This window comes from Mus musculus, chromosome 5, assembly GCF_000001635.26.
Source record: "Mus musculus strain C57BL/6J chromosome 5, GRCm38.p6 C57BL/6J".
Classification (NCBI taxonomy): Eukaryota; Metazoa; Chordata; class Mammalia; order Rodentia; family Muridae; genus Mus; species Mus musculus.
Window position 1 is genome coordinate 148772600 of NC_000071.6, and position 13794 is coordinate 148786393.

Here is a 13794-nt window from a genome sequence, read left to right on the forward strand (position 1 = left end):
AAGAAAACAAAAAGAAAACAAAACAACACAGAAATGTTATAAGAATATGTTTTTGTTTTAATTCCAGATGTAAGATATGAGGCTGCTTCAGATTGTCCACAGCAGCTGGTTATGATTTTCCTCATGCTCTAGCAGAGGCATGGTTTTGCCAGCTGCGATTGTGTGATGTTTAGAATTCTGAGGACTTTTCAGGGGGTATATATATATATATATATATATATATATATATATATATATATATATATATATATATATATATATATATATATATGCTAGGGCCTTGAGAGTCTTGGTGGGTTGTTGGTTGCTGCTGGTCACTGTTGGTTGCTGTTGGCGGTGGTTTAGTTAAGTAGTCAGGCACAAAGATGAAACAACAACAACAAGAAGAAATTAGATATCCTGATGGTGAAGATCAAACTTACCCCAAGGAACTCAAGGCTCTTCATCAACAGGAAGTAGTCTAGTGATAGATAGCATCACCCCCTTTCTGACCTCTGACTTCAGGGATCTCTTTCCTTTCCCCTCTATCCTTTTCTCTTTTTTATCTGTGTTAGGGGTTGAAAGGGTGGAAGAAGGACTGGAGAGATGGCTCAGTGGTTCAGAGTACTGATTGCTCTTCCAGAGGTCCTGAGTTCAATTTCCAGCAACCACATGGTGGCTCACAATCATCTGTAATGGGATCTGATGCCCTCTTCTGGTGAGTGTCTGAAGAAAGCAATGGTGTACTCACATAAATAAAATGATAAATAAATCTTCAAAAAAAAGGGGGGGGTGGAAGAAAAGGGGTGGGGAGTGTTAGAAGAATTGACAAAGTAGCAAAGACCAGCTACAAGGATCTACCTAGATACCTGGTTCTCAACCTTCCTAAGGCTGAGAACCTTTAAGACAGTTCCTCATGTTGTGATGACCTCCACCATAAAATTATTTTCATTGCTATCTCACAACTGTAATTTTGCTACTGTTATATTCTGATAGCTTTAGGTGACATCTACGAACAAGTTGTTCAACCCCATAAAAGTCACAACTCACAGGTTGAGAAGCACCAAGCTAGAGGAAGTTTGTGTGAAACTAGTCTCCTTATAAATAGCTATCAGGGAATTTGGGAAACGCTTGGTGGTGGAGCTATAAGTCAACCATGTTCAAGGCCCTGTATTCTGTTCCCAGTACTGCTCCCCCCCCCCCAAAGTACCCTATAATACACTAGGAAAATTACCATAGAAGTTAATATACAGTAATTACCCTTTCGAGAGGAACATACTTTGGACCACAGATCCCACCGTTGTGGAATGACATATCTAGAACTTGCTGCGGAGACTGAACCAGAAGCAAACAAAAAGGACCTAACATCCTGAAAATATTTTGTCATGTTAACAATATTAAAAACATGTGTGTTCTTTCTAGCCACCAGTTCTAGCCCTCAGTCCCCTCAAGTGTCGTTTCCTACTGCTGCTGGGAGACTTTTGATGGGAAAGTTTGCAAAGCTCTGTCTTCGGGAAATAACTCCGCAGATGTCTCTAGGCACAGAGATACAAGTTGCTACATTGTTGCTGTTCGCAAACCAGAGACAAAGAGCTATCTCTGCATAATCAGTGAACATTTGCTTCTGTCTGGGGGGCACCTTGCTAGGGGCTAGGATACAGTGTGGAAATTATGGCTCTTGTGGACTCCCTGAGCAGATAAAGTCTTGAGTGACTGTGGGCTGTTGACTTGGGCACAGCTGCGTCAAGGACCCAGTGCCTCAGACCCATGGGATTAGCAAAGTCTTCCCGCAGTTCAAGTGATACAGTTGACACTTCATGCAGAAAATGTCCACCCTAGGTTTCCCTTCCTCCCATGTTACTGCCTGAAGTCTGCTCCCCTACAGAGACTACTACTACCAAGATTAGCTCACCCTGCCTCCTTCATCTTCATACTGTCACCCTGCTACCGTATTTATCTGTATATAATAACCCTGTTGCTATATTTATCTGTGTGTAATAACCCCACCTTTCTGTTTATCTGTATGAAGTGACTCCACCTCTCTGTTTATCTGTATGTAACAACCCCACCTCTCTGTTTATCTATATGTAGTGACACCACCTCTCTGTTCAACTGTATATAATAAACACACTAAGCTCTTGGAGCACTGTGGCTTCTCCATCTGAGAGCCCAGACGACCCAATCTCAGCTTTATTGTGTCTGTGTGTCTATCCTGTGTGTGCCATTCCCTCGCCACCCCAGTTAAGTCAATGCCTGGAGCCTGGACACATGATGGTTTTCTTTCTAGTTGCTAGACACTGTGTTCCCAACTGATGGATGTTTTCATAAATAATATCCATAACACACCAGCAAGTCATGTGAGCACTCAATGGAAATTATCTGTAGATACCTGTAAATACCACTAAGATATTTTCCTAAGGACTGAAAATGTCGTATTCTCCTCTAACTGTGTGAGTCCTTTGTGTTTGTTGGTTCTCATCTGCTTGGTTCAGGCCCATGTCTCTGGAGCTTCAAGCAACATTAAGAGGACTCAGTGGAAATGTGTGGAGGGAAATTAATATAAGGAGGCCGTGAGGTCACCGGCAAAGTGAAACTCTGAGACGCCTGCTGTCCGGTTTGGGCTGTGGAATTGTGTCTGTGCTTCCCTCCTTCCTTCCCAAAATGTCGGTGTGTGAACAGCTGCTAGGATGCTTTGTTGAAGGTCATGAGTGGAATTAGAGTGAGTCCTAGATCCCTCAGGTGCACATAAGGCAGAGAGTCAAGAGCTTAAGGAGATTTTTTTTTTTGAAACTAGAACTCTAGGCTGTCCCTAGGGCAGAGAGACTGTCTGGTCTTGATCACTTTATCTGGGCCACACCCTTTCCTGTGATCATTGAAGCCACAGTGCAAAAAAGATGTTGCAGCCGTAGTGTGAATGAGTAGGCCAGGTGTTGGGGACTCCTCTGCACCCCATCTCCCCCCTCCACAGCAGTGTTCAGTACTTGTTCTGGCTTCTTTCTCACCTGTTCCTCTAAAGGAAGGTTATGATTTCCCATAATTGACTTCAGGCGGGTTGTGTTGTTGTTATTGTTGTTATTGTTTAAGCTCTGCTTTTGTTTTATGTGCTTGGGTGTTTTGCCTGCATGTGTATGTATGTGTAGCATATGCATGCAATGCCAGAGGACGCCTGAAAAGGGCACTAGATCCCCTGAACTGGAGTTACATATGGTTAGTAGCTACCACGTGGGTGCTGGGAATCAAGCCTGGGTCCTCTGCAAGAGTTGTCGGTGTTCATAACCACTGAGCCTTCTCCGCAGGTTTTTAAAAACATGCCTTGATGAAGAAGGAGCGGTCTGGTACAATCAGTGGAAATGGGAAGCTGAAATTTCTCACTGAAATACTGTGTCCCAGCATGAATTATAAGAACCCACAGCTCCTTCTGTCAGTCAGCAGCTTAATAGTCCTCCATGGAATTCCCTCCAGCTACACACAAACACACACACACACACACACACACACACACACACACACACAGAGAGAGAGAGAGAGAGAGAGAGAGAGAGAAATATACACTTGCACAAGGAGAGACCACATCAAACATAGACACACAGGCATACTCAAACACACCACACACATATATAGAAACACAGACTCACACCACACAGAGACATAGAAACACACTCTCTCTCTCTCACTCACTCACTCACACACACACACACACACACACACACACACACCATACCAGACACATAGACACACAGACAGATACCACACCAGACACACAGACACATACCAGACACACACACACACACACACACACACACACAGAGACATCACACCAGACACATTGACACACACAGTGAGATATCACACCAGACTCAGAGACAGACACACACAAACTGTCCCCTACGTCTCATAGATTCCATTTCAAAGTTGTGTCTCAAATGTTCCCGACTCTCTCCCCTGCAGCCACTGTCTGAGCCCACAGCCCACCTCATTTCTGCCACACCCCTAACCAATGATGGTTTCTGTCCTCAGCCTTGTGAGTCTCCTTTCTCTACGAAAGCCACTGCATTGCTCTATGGCACCACCTTCAGTGGTACCCTTTCTCTAGACATGAATTATGGACTCCTTAAGAGAGGCTCCCCAGCCAGGCGTTGGTGGCCCTAATCCCAGCACTTGGAAGGCAGAGGCAGGCAGATTTCTGAGTTCGAGGCCAGCCTGGTCTACAAAGTGAGTTCCAGGACAGCCAGGGCTACACAGAAAAACCCTGTCTCAAAAAACCAAGAGAGAGAGAGGGAGAGAGAGAGAGAGTCCCTGTACTGGCTCTGTCAATCACCCCATGGGCTACACTGATAGCTTCAGGCTCTGTCATCAGCCAAGCTCTTCTGTGCCCCAGGGCCTTTGCTCATGAGTGTCTCCTGCCTAGAACATTCATATCACCGTTCTGCCCCATTAACAGCAGCTCATCCATCAACTCTCAGCTTTGAGTCATCCTCCTGGGTGAGCCTTAACCTTTATACAGAAATGAGAAAGCCCTTCTGTGTTCTCTATCCACCCAGTACTATTCTTCACACACTTATCTGAGTCTATAACTGTGCGGCTATTGCTTGTTGTTTTAGCTGCTAACTTCACGGAGCCAAGAACGTGCCTGCAGCGCTGGCCACTGTGTCTGGACCCAGCTCCCGATGAGGCGCGGGCTCATGCTGCGCCTTCAACACATATTTGTCAAATCAATGATTCACCAAACAAACCCACTCCTGAATAAATTTAGTTACAACAGGTCGAGGCATATCAAGAGACATCTCTTGCAATTTAACAGATAATCCGGGTTTGTTCAGTGAATCAACCCACTGTAACTAAATTTATTCAAGAGTGGCATGACTGGACTGAGGCTCGAGCTAAGTAGCAGAGCTCCCGCCTAGCTCATGCAGGGTGTAGACCTCATCCGCAGTGTGTCGAAATAAGACAGCTTCCGTGATGAAGCGTCGAGGCAAAGCATCTTTCTCACGCTAACAGAGAGAGCGTCCCTCAAGGACACACTTCTTCAGTTGACAGTTCATTTCTAGAGGTAGAGATATAGTGGGCAATCAGATACAACCCAGGGTGACAGGCAGGGTTTATCTCAGAAACATCATTAAGCATCTTATACATTAGGCATCTCAGGGCTGTGAGGCGCTCGGCTTGTCTGACTCGATGGAGGTTCACTAGTCAGGTGAATATTTCGAGTGACGGATGCAGCCCAGGCGGCTTTAAACAACACAGAGCATTTATTGGCTTCATAACTGAGGAGTTCAGTGAGCCTTTGGGTTGGGTGTAGACCAGTGATGTCACAGGGTCCCTGTTGCTATCCATCACAGACAGTGCCATCCTGCCTTGTGATGTCATACGCCAGTGTGGCTATCACCACACCACCCTGGACACCCCTGAGCGCATCTTCTACTACATGACTGGGGGGTCTTGTTTCACGTGTACCAACACATTGAGCCCTTCAGTCATCATATCTTCTCACCAGCCGAGCCAGGGAAGAGAGGGCCTGTCTTCTAGAAGTTTCCATCTTGTTTCTTAGCCCCAACCACAAAGAGACCGGTTTCCAGTATTCCACCCCAGGACCCCAGCTCTCCACAACCTGACCTGACAACATGGAAGAGTGTCGATTGGAAGGTGAGAGCTCTTCCCCCTTCTCTAGAATGTCTCTGCTTAGGAATTACAGTACATTTTCCATTGGAAAAAAAAATTCTACATTTACCAAGACTTGCTTTACGTTTTTATGAAAAAGATGCACATTTTGTTACTTCTCTGTTGCTGTGATAAAACACCCGGACCAAGGTGCCTTAGAGAAGGAAGGATTTATTTGTACTTATGGTTCCAGAGGTGTAAGATCCATCATCAACACAGCAGGGAAGATTGGCAGTGGGCAGACATGGACACTGGAGCTGAGAGCTCACAGCTTAAACCACAGGCAGGAAACAGAGAGCTCAGTGGGAATGGATCAAGGCTTTTGAAACCTTAAAGCTGGCCTTCAGTGACATTCTTCCTCCAGCAAGGACAAACCTCTCCAAATCTACCAGAACATCTCTTCCGACTAGGGACCACACGTTCAAATACTGAACCCATGGAGGGCGTTCTCCGTCAAACCACCACAGGGAGTGCCCCTGTTGATACTGTGTGAATTGTTCATCCTATGGAAACTTTGGGGTCTCTATCACGGCAAATGAAATGATTAAAATTTTTTCCAAAAGTCATAAGAGGACAAGGAGGGTGGCTCAGCAGGTTGGGTGCTTGCCCTAGAAGTATTGGGGACCAGAGTTCAAATACCTAGAGTCCACAGAAAAGCTACATGGGGTGGCCACCTCACCCGGGGAAAGCAAGGTGGCCAGCTGGACTACCCTCAATAGTGAACTACAGGTTCAGTGAGAGCCCTCACCTCAATATATAAGGAAGAGAGAGTGATAGATGGAGATATATGCCAATCCCAGCCTCCACAGACATGCACACACAAGCACACACACACTGCATATACATATATGTAAAAACACATGTAAGAACAAGATGGTTTATTTAGTGCCATTTCTGTTGATGGAGGGGTGGGACATTTGTGACATCAACAGTACTGTCACAGACACCTGCCTTACATGCTCTTATGGAAAGTTCCAGAATCATCTCTGGCAGTAGAATTTCTGGGTTACTTGGACTTAAAGATTTATTTATTTATTTTAATATATATATATTTCTGGGTTACATATATATATATGTATATATATATATAATTTCTGGGTTACTTGGACTTAAAGATTTATTTATTTTAATATATATATAATATATATTTTAATATATACATATACATACAAATATATATATATATATGTATATATATATATATATATATACACTGTAGCTGTACAGATGGTTGTGAGTCCTCATGTAGTTGTTGAAAATTGAATTTTTAGGGCCTCTGCTTGCTCCAGTCAACTCTGCTCGCTCAGTCCCTGCTCACTCTGACCCAAAGGTTTATTTATTATTATAATTAACTACACTGTAGCCGTCATCAGACGCACCATGTGGTTGCTGGGATTTGAACTCAGGACCTTCGGTAGAACAGTCAGTGCTCTTAACCGCTAAGCTATCTTGCCAGCCCAGGTTCCTTGCATTAAAAAAAATATTGTTATACACGGTGGTGTTCATTAAATGTAACACTGTGACAAGATCAGCTTCCAGGAGGAAGGTTCTGGAAGCTAGTTCTGTCTACCCTGGAGAGGAAGCAGCAGAACAGCTTCATGGCTGAGGTAGCCCCTAATACTCTAGCCAATCAGGATGTAAAGAGGAGACTGATCTAGATCCAAAAGCTGAGCTTGCCTTCAAGGACCCACATCAGTGCTCTAGGCTGCTGTGAAAGAGTCCACAAGCTCTTAACATTTGCCTCTCAAACTCACACAGGCAACAAGCTTAGACAGCTGCGAGTCACCGGTCCAGTCACCACTGCCATTTGCCGCCTCCACACACTGTCCTGAATTCCAGTTAGTGTCATGGCGGTGGCAGAGTAAAGACCAAAACAGGGTAGAGATCTGGCTTCCAAAGCTCAGCAGGTAGAGAAAGCCCCGCTCCAGCTTGCTCACAGGTACCAAACTTCACAGAGCTTGCATGCGTCCGCCACTGACCCAGGCTCACCAGCAATGAAGTGTCGTGAAACTTCACAATTCTGCCAGCTGGACAGACAGGCATGATGTTTTGCTTTGATGGGAGAAAGGATCAGAGGCTCTCTGTAGTCTCCTGGTCCCTGGGGCTTCTTTGTCCTGTTCTGCCATTTCAGATGTCTGCCTGGGATCTACTGGGATATATGCGTCTCTGGTATTCGGGGCCTTTACAAACTGAGGCATTGGTAAGTGCTCGTTGGAGTTCCAGATAGACTCCGTGTTTACGATCTCTCTTCACCAGTCTATGAGTGCATTTGTTTATCTGTACTGGCTTTTGCTTTCTTCTATTTTAAGGTGGTTTTTAAAATTTTTAAATCCTTGGATTGTGGGGCTGTGGGTGTAGGGGAAGAGGGGAGTAGGGGAGAGAGAGCCTGCGTCTCACCAGAGTTCCGGTGCTCTAGGTGGGGGGTGGGGGGGATGTGGGAGGACTGCCAGATGCTTTCCACGCACCCCCCCCCGTGGGCATCTGGCTGTGTGAAGCCACTGACCCGACACGGCGTGGGGTGGACAAGGGGCAGCCCCCGTACCAGGTTCTCAGTCTCTGGCATCCCATGCTGGATACAGCAGAGGAGCTGAGAACAGAATAGGGGCCGCAGGGCAGCACTAGGCCTCGGAGATAAGGAAAGAGGGCAGGGGGAGATGGGGGTGCTGGGTGGTTCCCACGCAGGCAGATGTCTTTTGCCTTGATGAACAGAGACAGTCTGAACTTTATTGTAGAAAGGCAGGAGGAAAGAGAGAAGAGAGAGAGAGAGAGAGAGAGAGAGAGAGAGAGAGACCGGCCATGGCCAAGAGGAGAGAAGGGGGAAGGGAAAGAGAGAAAGAGAGTAAGAGAGTAAGAAAGGTGAAGGCTTAGAGAGAGAGAGAGAGAGAGAGAGAGAGGTAAAAGCTTAGAGAAAGAGCAAAGAAAGTAAAAGCTTAAGACAGTGAGGAGGGGCCAAGCAGCCCCTCTTATAGTGGGCTGTGTTATCTTGCTGTTGCTAGGTAACTGTGAGGCGGAGTCTAGCCAGAAGGCCAGAAGCTTGGGACATTGTCTACTGACTGTTAACCACATGCCTCTCTTGTGGGGGACTGTGGGGGCGGTAACTTCGACAGGAGCCAGGGGTCCAGGAGACATGATCAAACACCTTCCATCACATGTAGGTGGAAATCACCACCCACCGGGTCCAACCGGAGTTCAAGACCTCAGCTCGACTGGAGACCAGGCTGTCTGTACATAGCCCATTGCCTCACACTTGGACTTTATGGTTTTTTGAAAGATCTGGTTTTTTTTTTAACCCTCCAGACCTTTCTGCCCTTACAGGAAATAACTAAAGCACAGAACACAGGGCTGGAGAGACGGCTCAGCAGCAGAGAGAGCTCTGGTTGTTCTTCCAGAGGACCCACATCTATCAGCTCATAGCTACCAGTAACTCGGTTAGAGGGATCTGGTGCTCTCTTCTGGCCTTTGTGGGCACAGGCACACACACACACACACACACACACACACACACACACACACACACAGAGAGAGAGAGAGAGAGAGAGAGAGAGAGAGAGAGAGAGAGAGAGAGAGGCCTCTCTCCTCTCTTCCTTCTCCTCCTAGGCAAACCCAGAGCCTTGGGAACGCTAAGCCCCTTCTTTCCCACTGAGCGATCAGCCCAGGGTTGATATGTTTTTAGCCCCTTTCAAGTCCACATTCTTTGCCTGTCTGTCTAGGCACAAGCTTCTTAAAAAAAAAAAAAAGATTTTATTTATTTATTTTATGTATGTGAGTACACTGTATCTGCCTTCAGACACACCAGATGAGGACATCAGATTCCATTACAGATGTTTGTGAGCCACCATGTGGTTGCTGGGAATTGAACTCAGGACCTCTGGAAGAACAGTCAGTTCTCTTAACCACTGAGCCATCTCTCCAGCTCTAGCACAAGCTTCTTAAACTTTACCCACTCACACACAGTTCCCACTCACACACAGTTCCCACTCACACACAGTTCCCACTCACACACAGTTCCCACTCACACACAGTTCCCACTCACACACAGTTCCCTATTGTCCAAGAAATTTTCACCGAAACCCAGAATAATATAAAATGCATACACACAAAAATCAAACACTTAGCTGGGCATGATGGCGCACACCTTTAATCCCAGCACTCAGGAGGCAGAGGCAGGCAGATTTCTGAATTTAAGGCCAGCCTGGTCTACAGAGTGAGTTCCAGGACAGCCAGGGCTACACAGAGAAACCCTGTCTCGAAAAAACAAAAAAATCAAACATTTATTGTCATGACAGATTGTAAAGAATTTTATTTTGAAACAGTTCTTGGACATACATATGATTTTAGTGGTTAAATATAAAAGTTGCATTCTAATTTGGCTCTGCTTTTTAAACTTTTAGCTATTTTGAGACAGGATTTTTTGTAGCCATGGCTAGCTTCCCACTCACTGTGTAGCTGAGGACGGCCTCCTGACCATCCTGTTTCTATCTCAGGCCTGGGACACCACCCCCACTTTGTGGGTGCTGGGCAAGCCCCCTACCCACCGAGCCATACCCTTGTCTCTGCTCACTTAGTTCTGTGTAGAGAATTAAATCTTAGCTGAACATTTGGTTCAAGACAGCAGATATCTTCGACATTTTTCAGAATCATTTTTTTTTAATTGTAGAAACATCAATGATGAGAACACTGCTCCTCATAAATACGTGATACAAAATGGCAGAGGTATGGCTAAGCCATTCCAGAAATTGATAGAAATTCTGTTCAAAAGTCCAAAGGTAAAATTCACTTACTGATTTTTAGGCAAATTCAAGTCAACAACTCAAACAGCAGTTAAAAAAAATTATTACACAGCTCAATCCAAAACTGTGCTTTTTTTATACTTTTGTGCAGAGGAATGACAGGAGAGAAATTATTAAGTCTTTGTTTTCTGTAATTAATCCATGATGACTTTATAGGAGCAGAGCAGAAACAGGGCAACCCAAAACATCATAGTCTCGAATCCAGCCAGGATGTTTCTGGGATCGTTAGTTAATTCCGAGTGCCCAGTGCGTGACAGCTTGCACAAAGCAGTATGAACATTGCCTGTGTACAGCCATGGCTGTAGTGAAATCACAGGTTAGTGCTGGCTGAGGCATCTCAGATCCATTAGCATTTTAACTCTGAGTTAATGTTGGTTGTAGGAATGCTTTCCCTGGGGGTCTGAGTGTGAGCGACCAGAGTGGCAATTGCAGCTTCTCCCCCCATCCCCAGATGTTCACAGCCCTGACTGCTCATCTCCAGAGACCAACTAGCCCCTTCCACTGTGCTGTGTCTAATAAGCAGGTGAGGTTCTGGCTATTGGCTCTAGTAGGTTCCCTCCGTCAGAGGCAGCAGACACCCACCTGATCCCAGCTTGCCCCCCACCCCCTGCCGTCCCGTGTGTGTGTGTGTGTGTGTGTGTGTGTGTGTGTGTGTGTGTGTGTCTGTCTGTCTGTCTGTCTGTCTGTCTGTCTGTCTGTCTGTCTCTCTCTGTGTTTGCATGTATGTCTGTCTGTATGTATGTATGTATGTATGTATGTCCTTTCTTTATTCTCTCACTGCTCCTACTCAGGGTTGTAGGATCCAAGCCACGGGAGACTTGACAGTTGTGGCACATCCAGAAATTGTCTACTGTTGTCAAATTTCTTGTGACTTCATGGGTTCTTTAGGAAGCTTTGATTTGGAATGCTGTGTGGGAAAGGTGAGAAGATAAATAGACCAGGAGATGGCACTGGGGTGGGGGGGAGAGGACACTGGGCTGCCATCAGGCTCAGAGGGAGACTCCACAGGGTATAGAAAAGCCACATCATAGAGAGCTTCAAATACCAGCTAAGCCGAGAGTTATTTTCTACAAAACTGGACAGAGCCTGGAATATTTTGTGGATGATGGAGAGGAGGGTAGAGAAGCCATTCAGGAAGCTGTGTTGGTCATCAGGAATGGAGTTAACTAGGCCTGAAACCCAGATGGTATCCCTGGGAAATAGGAGGAAAATGGGAGGTAGGGTTTGCTGCGTGCGCCAGAGTTGGCGCCAAGGCATTTAGAAGCCCTTACTGCCCAAGGCAGAGAATGAAGAACCCAAAGGCAAGGAGGTTCTTCTTGTGGGTCTATCTCCCTCCTTACATCTCAGCGTATCTTACGGAGCCCAGGAGAAGAGCCACAAGCACACACCTCAAGAATCCTGTCTCTTCAGAAGGCTGCAGAGTTATGATGCTGTCCTCTGGAGGCCTGAGCAAGGTGGTGCTGGCTCAGTGCTGGGGCACGCAGCCAACAAGTGCACCTCAGCTTGTCAGGTCCCTGCCACTTAATGGACAAGCGGTCTTTGTGGGCCAGGAGGAGGCAATGCCCAACTTCCACAGAGTTACTGAGCTGACGAGTTCTCTCTGAGCCTCATAGGAAACATGCCCCTGTTGCAGCTCTCTGTTTTCCAGGGTTCTGAAGTTAACTTAGCAGAATTCTTTTTGTTTTTTTGGGTTTTTTTAAGATTTACTTATTTATTTTATGTATATGAGTATACTTTAGCTGTACAGATGATTGTGAGCCATCATGTGGCTGCTGGGAATTGAACTCAGGACCTCCATTCACTCCGGCCCCATTTGCTCCGGCCCAAAGATTTATTTATTTTATGTATGTAAGTACACTGTAGCTGTCTTCAGACATACCGGAAGAGGGCATCAGATCTCATTACAGATGGTTGTGAGCCACCATGTGGTTGCCGATATTTGAACTCAGGACCTGTGGAAGAGCAGTCAGTGCTCTTAACTGCTGAGCCATCTCTCCAGCCTGGCAGAATTCTTTATTCTCATATGGCTCTATATAATGAGGAAGAAACAGTAGCTTTTCCGAGGCCAGTCTAATGTTGAGATTGGTTTCATAGCATTAGTCTGGGTCCACAGCCCTGCTTTCTGACCTATGACTATTTTCACCATGTCCACTCTTGTTCAACTCTAGGAACTTCATTTTTAAAAGTGGAGTCATACTCAAAAGATTAAAAACCGTCTAATTTTATAATTCAGAGTCTTTTGGAACAGGATCCATGAACAAAAAGCTGTGTTGGGTAGGTTTCTGAGGCTGTGTGAGGAAACTCCAAGTAAACAAGACAAGAGTTTTATCATCTCTGTTTCTCCATAACGTGGTGTCTTAGGGTTTCCACTGCTGTGAAGAGACACCATGACCAAGGCAACTCTTATAAAGGACATTTAATTGGGGCTGGCTTACAGTTTCAGAGTTCAGTCCATTATCATCATGGCAGAAAGCATGGCAGCGTCCAGGCAGATGTGATGCAGGGGGAGTAGAGAGTTCTATATTTTGTTCTGAAGACAAACAAGAGGAGACTGACTCTTCCACACTGGGCAGACCTTCAAAGTCCACCCCCACAGTGACACACTTTCTCCACAAGGCCATACCTCCTAACAGTACCACTCCCTATGGGCCAAGCATATTCAAACCACCACACATTGGTTGTTCTTGGAATGTACTTTTGTGCCCCTCCCAGGCGTAATAAATTGGAGTGGGTTTGCTTCAGACCACCCATCATCTTTTACCCAATATCATTCCAAACGATGCTTCCAAGCACAAGTTGTGTCCCTGACTGTATACAGCCTAAACTCGTGTGACCTTGCCTTTGTGACTGTATACAACTTGAACTCAAGTGAACTTTGCCCATATGACCTTACTTGACCCTCAGAATATAAATTATCTGATGCTTTGAATAAAAATAGCTATTGCATGAGTCTTTGGTCTACTTCATTTTTAGGTTCCACTCTCCCAGGTTCCTGTCATCAGAGCAGTATCAAGAGCCAATAATATTATTTTGTTATGAAGTATAATGATACACCTATTACACACCTTTAGGACCAAGAATCTTAATATGGTCAGCCCTCTACATTCACTGATTTAAAACAAAGAAACCACAGATCACAAACATTGGGAGACATTGTGACCACTCCATAGTCAGCAAAGTAAAACAATGTTTCTATAGTGTTTAGTGTGTGGGAGGCTTTGCTAATCATCTAAAGATGCTTTGAAGTGTTCAGGTGGGGACCAGCAAGATGGCTGATGACATAGGGACCCTTGCTGCCCATCCTGATGACTTGAGTTCAATCCCCCAGGACCCACAAGGAGGAAGGCAAGAACTGACTCTAGCACCA

General features: G+C 45.6%; 1 long non-coding RNA gene across 1 annotated transcript; it reads left to right on the forward strand.

Moving 5' to 3' along the window:
- The first annotated feature begins 5363 nt into the window (after positions 1-5363).
- On the forward strand, positions 5364-10481 carry 4930505K14Rik (RIKEN cDNA 4930505K14 gene). Its single transcript, NR_131106.1, has 3 exons — positions 5364-5622; positions 7769-7837; positions 10295-10481. It is a non-coding gene; the product is annotated as an RIKEN cDNA 4930505K14 gene (long non-coding RNA).
- The last annotated feature ends 3313 nt before the right edge of the window (positions 10482-13794 follow it).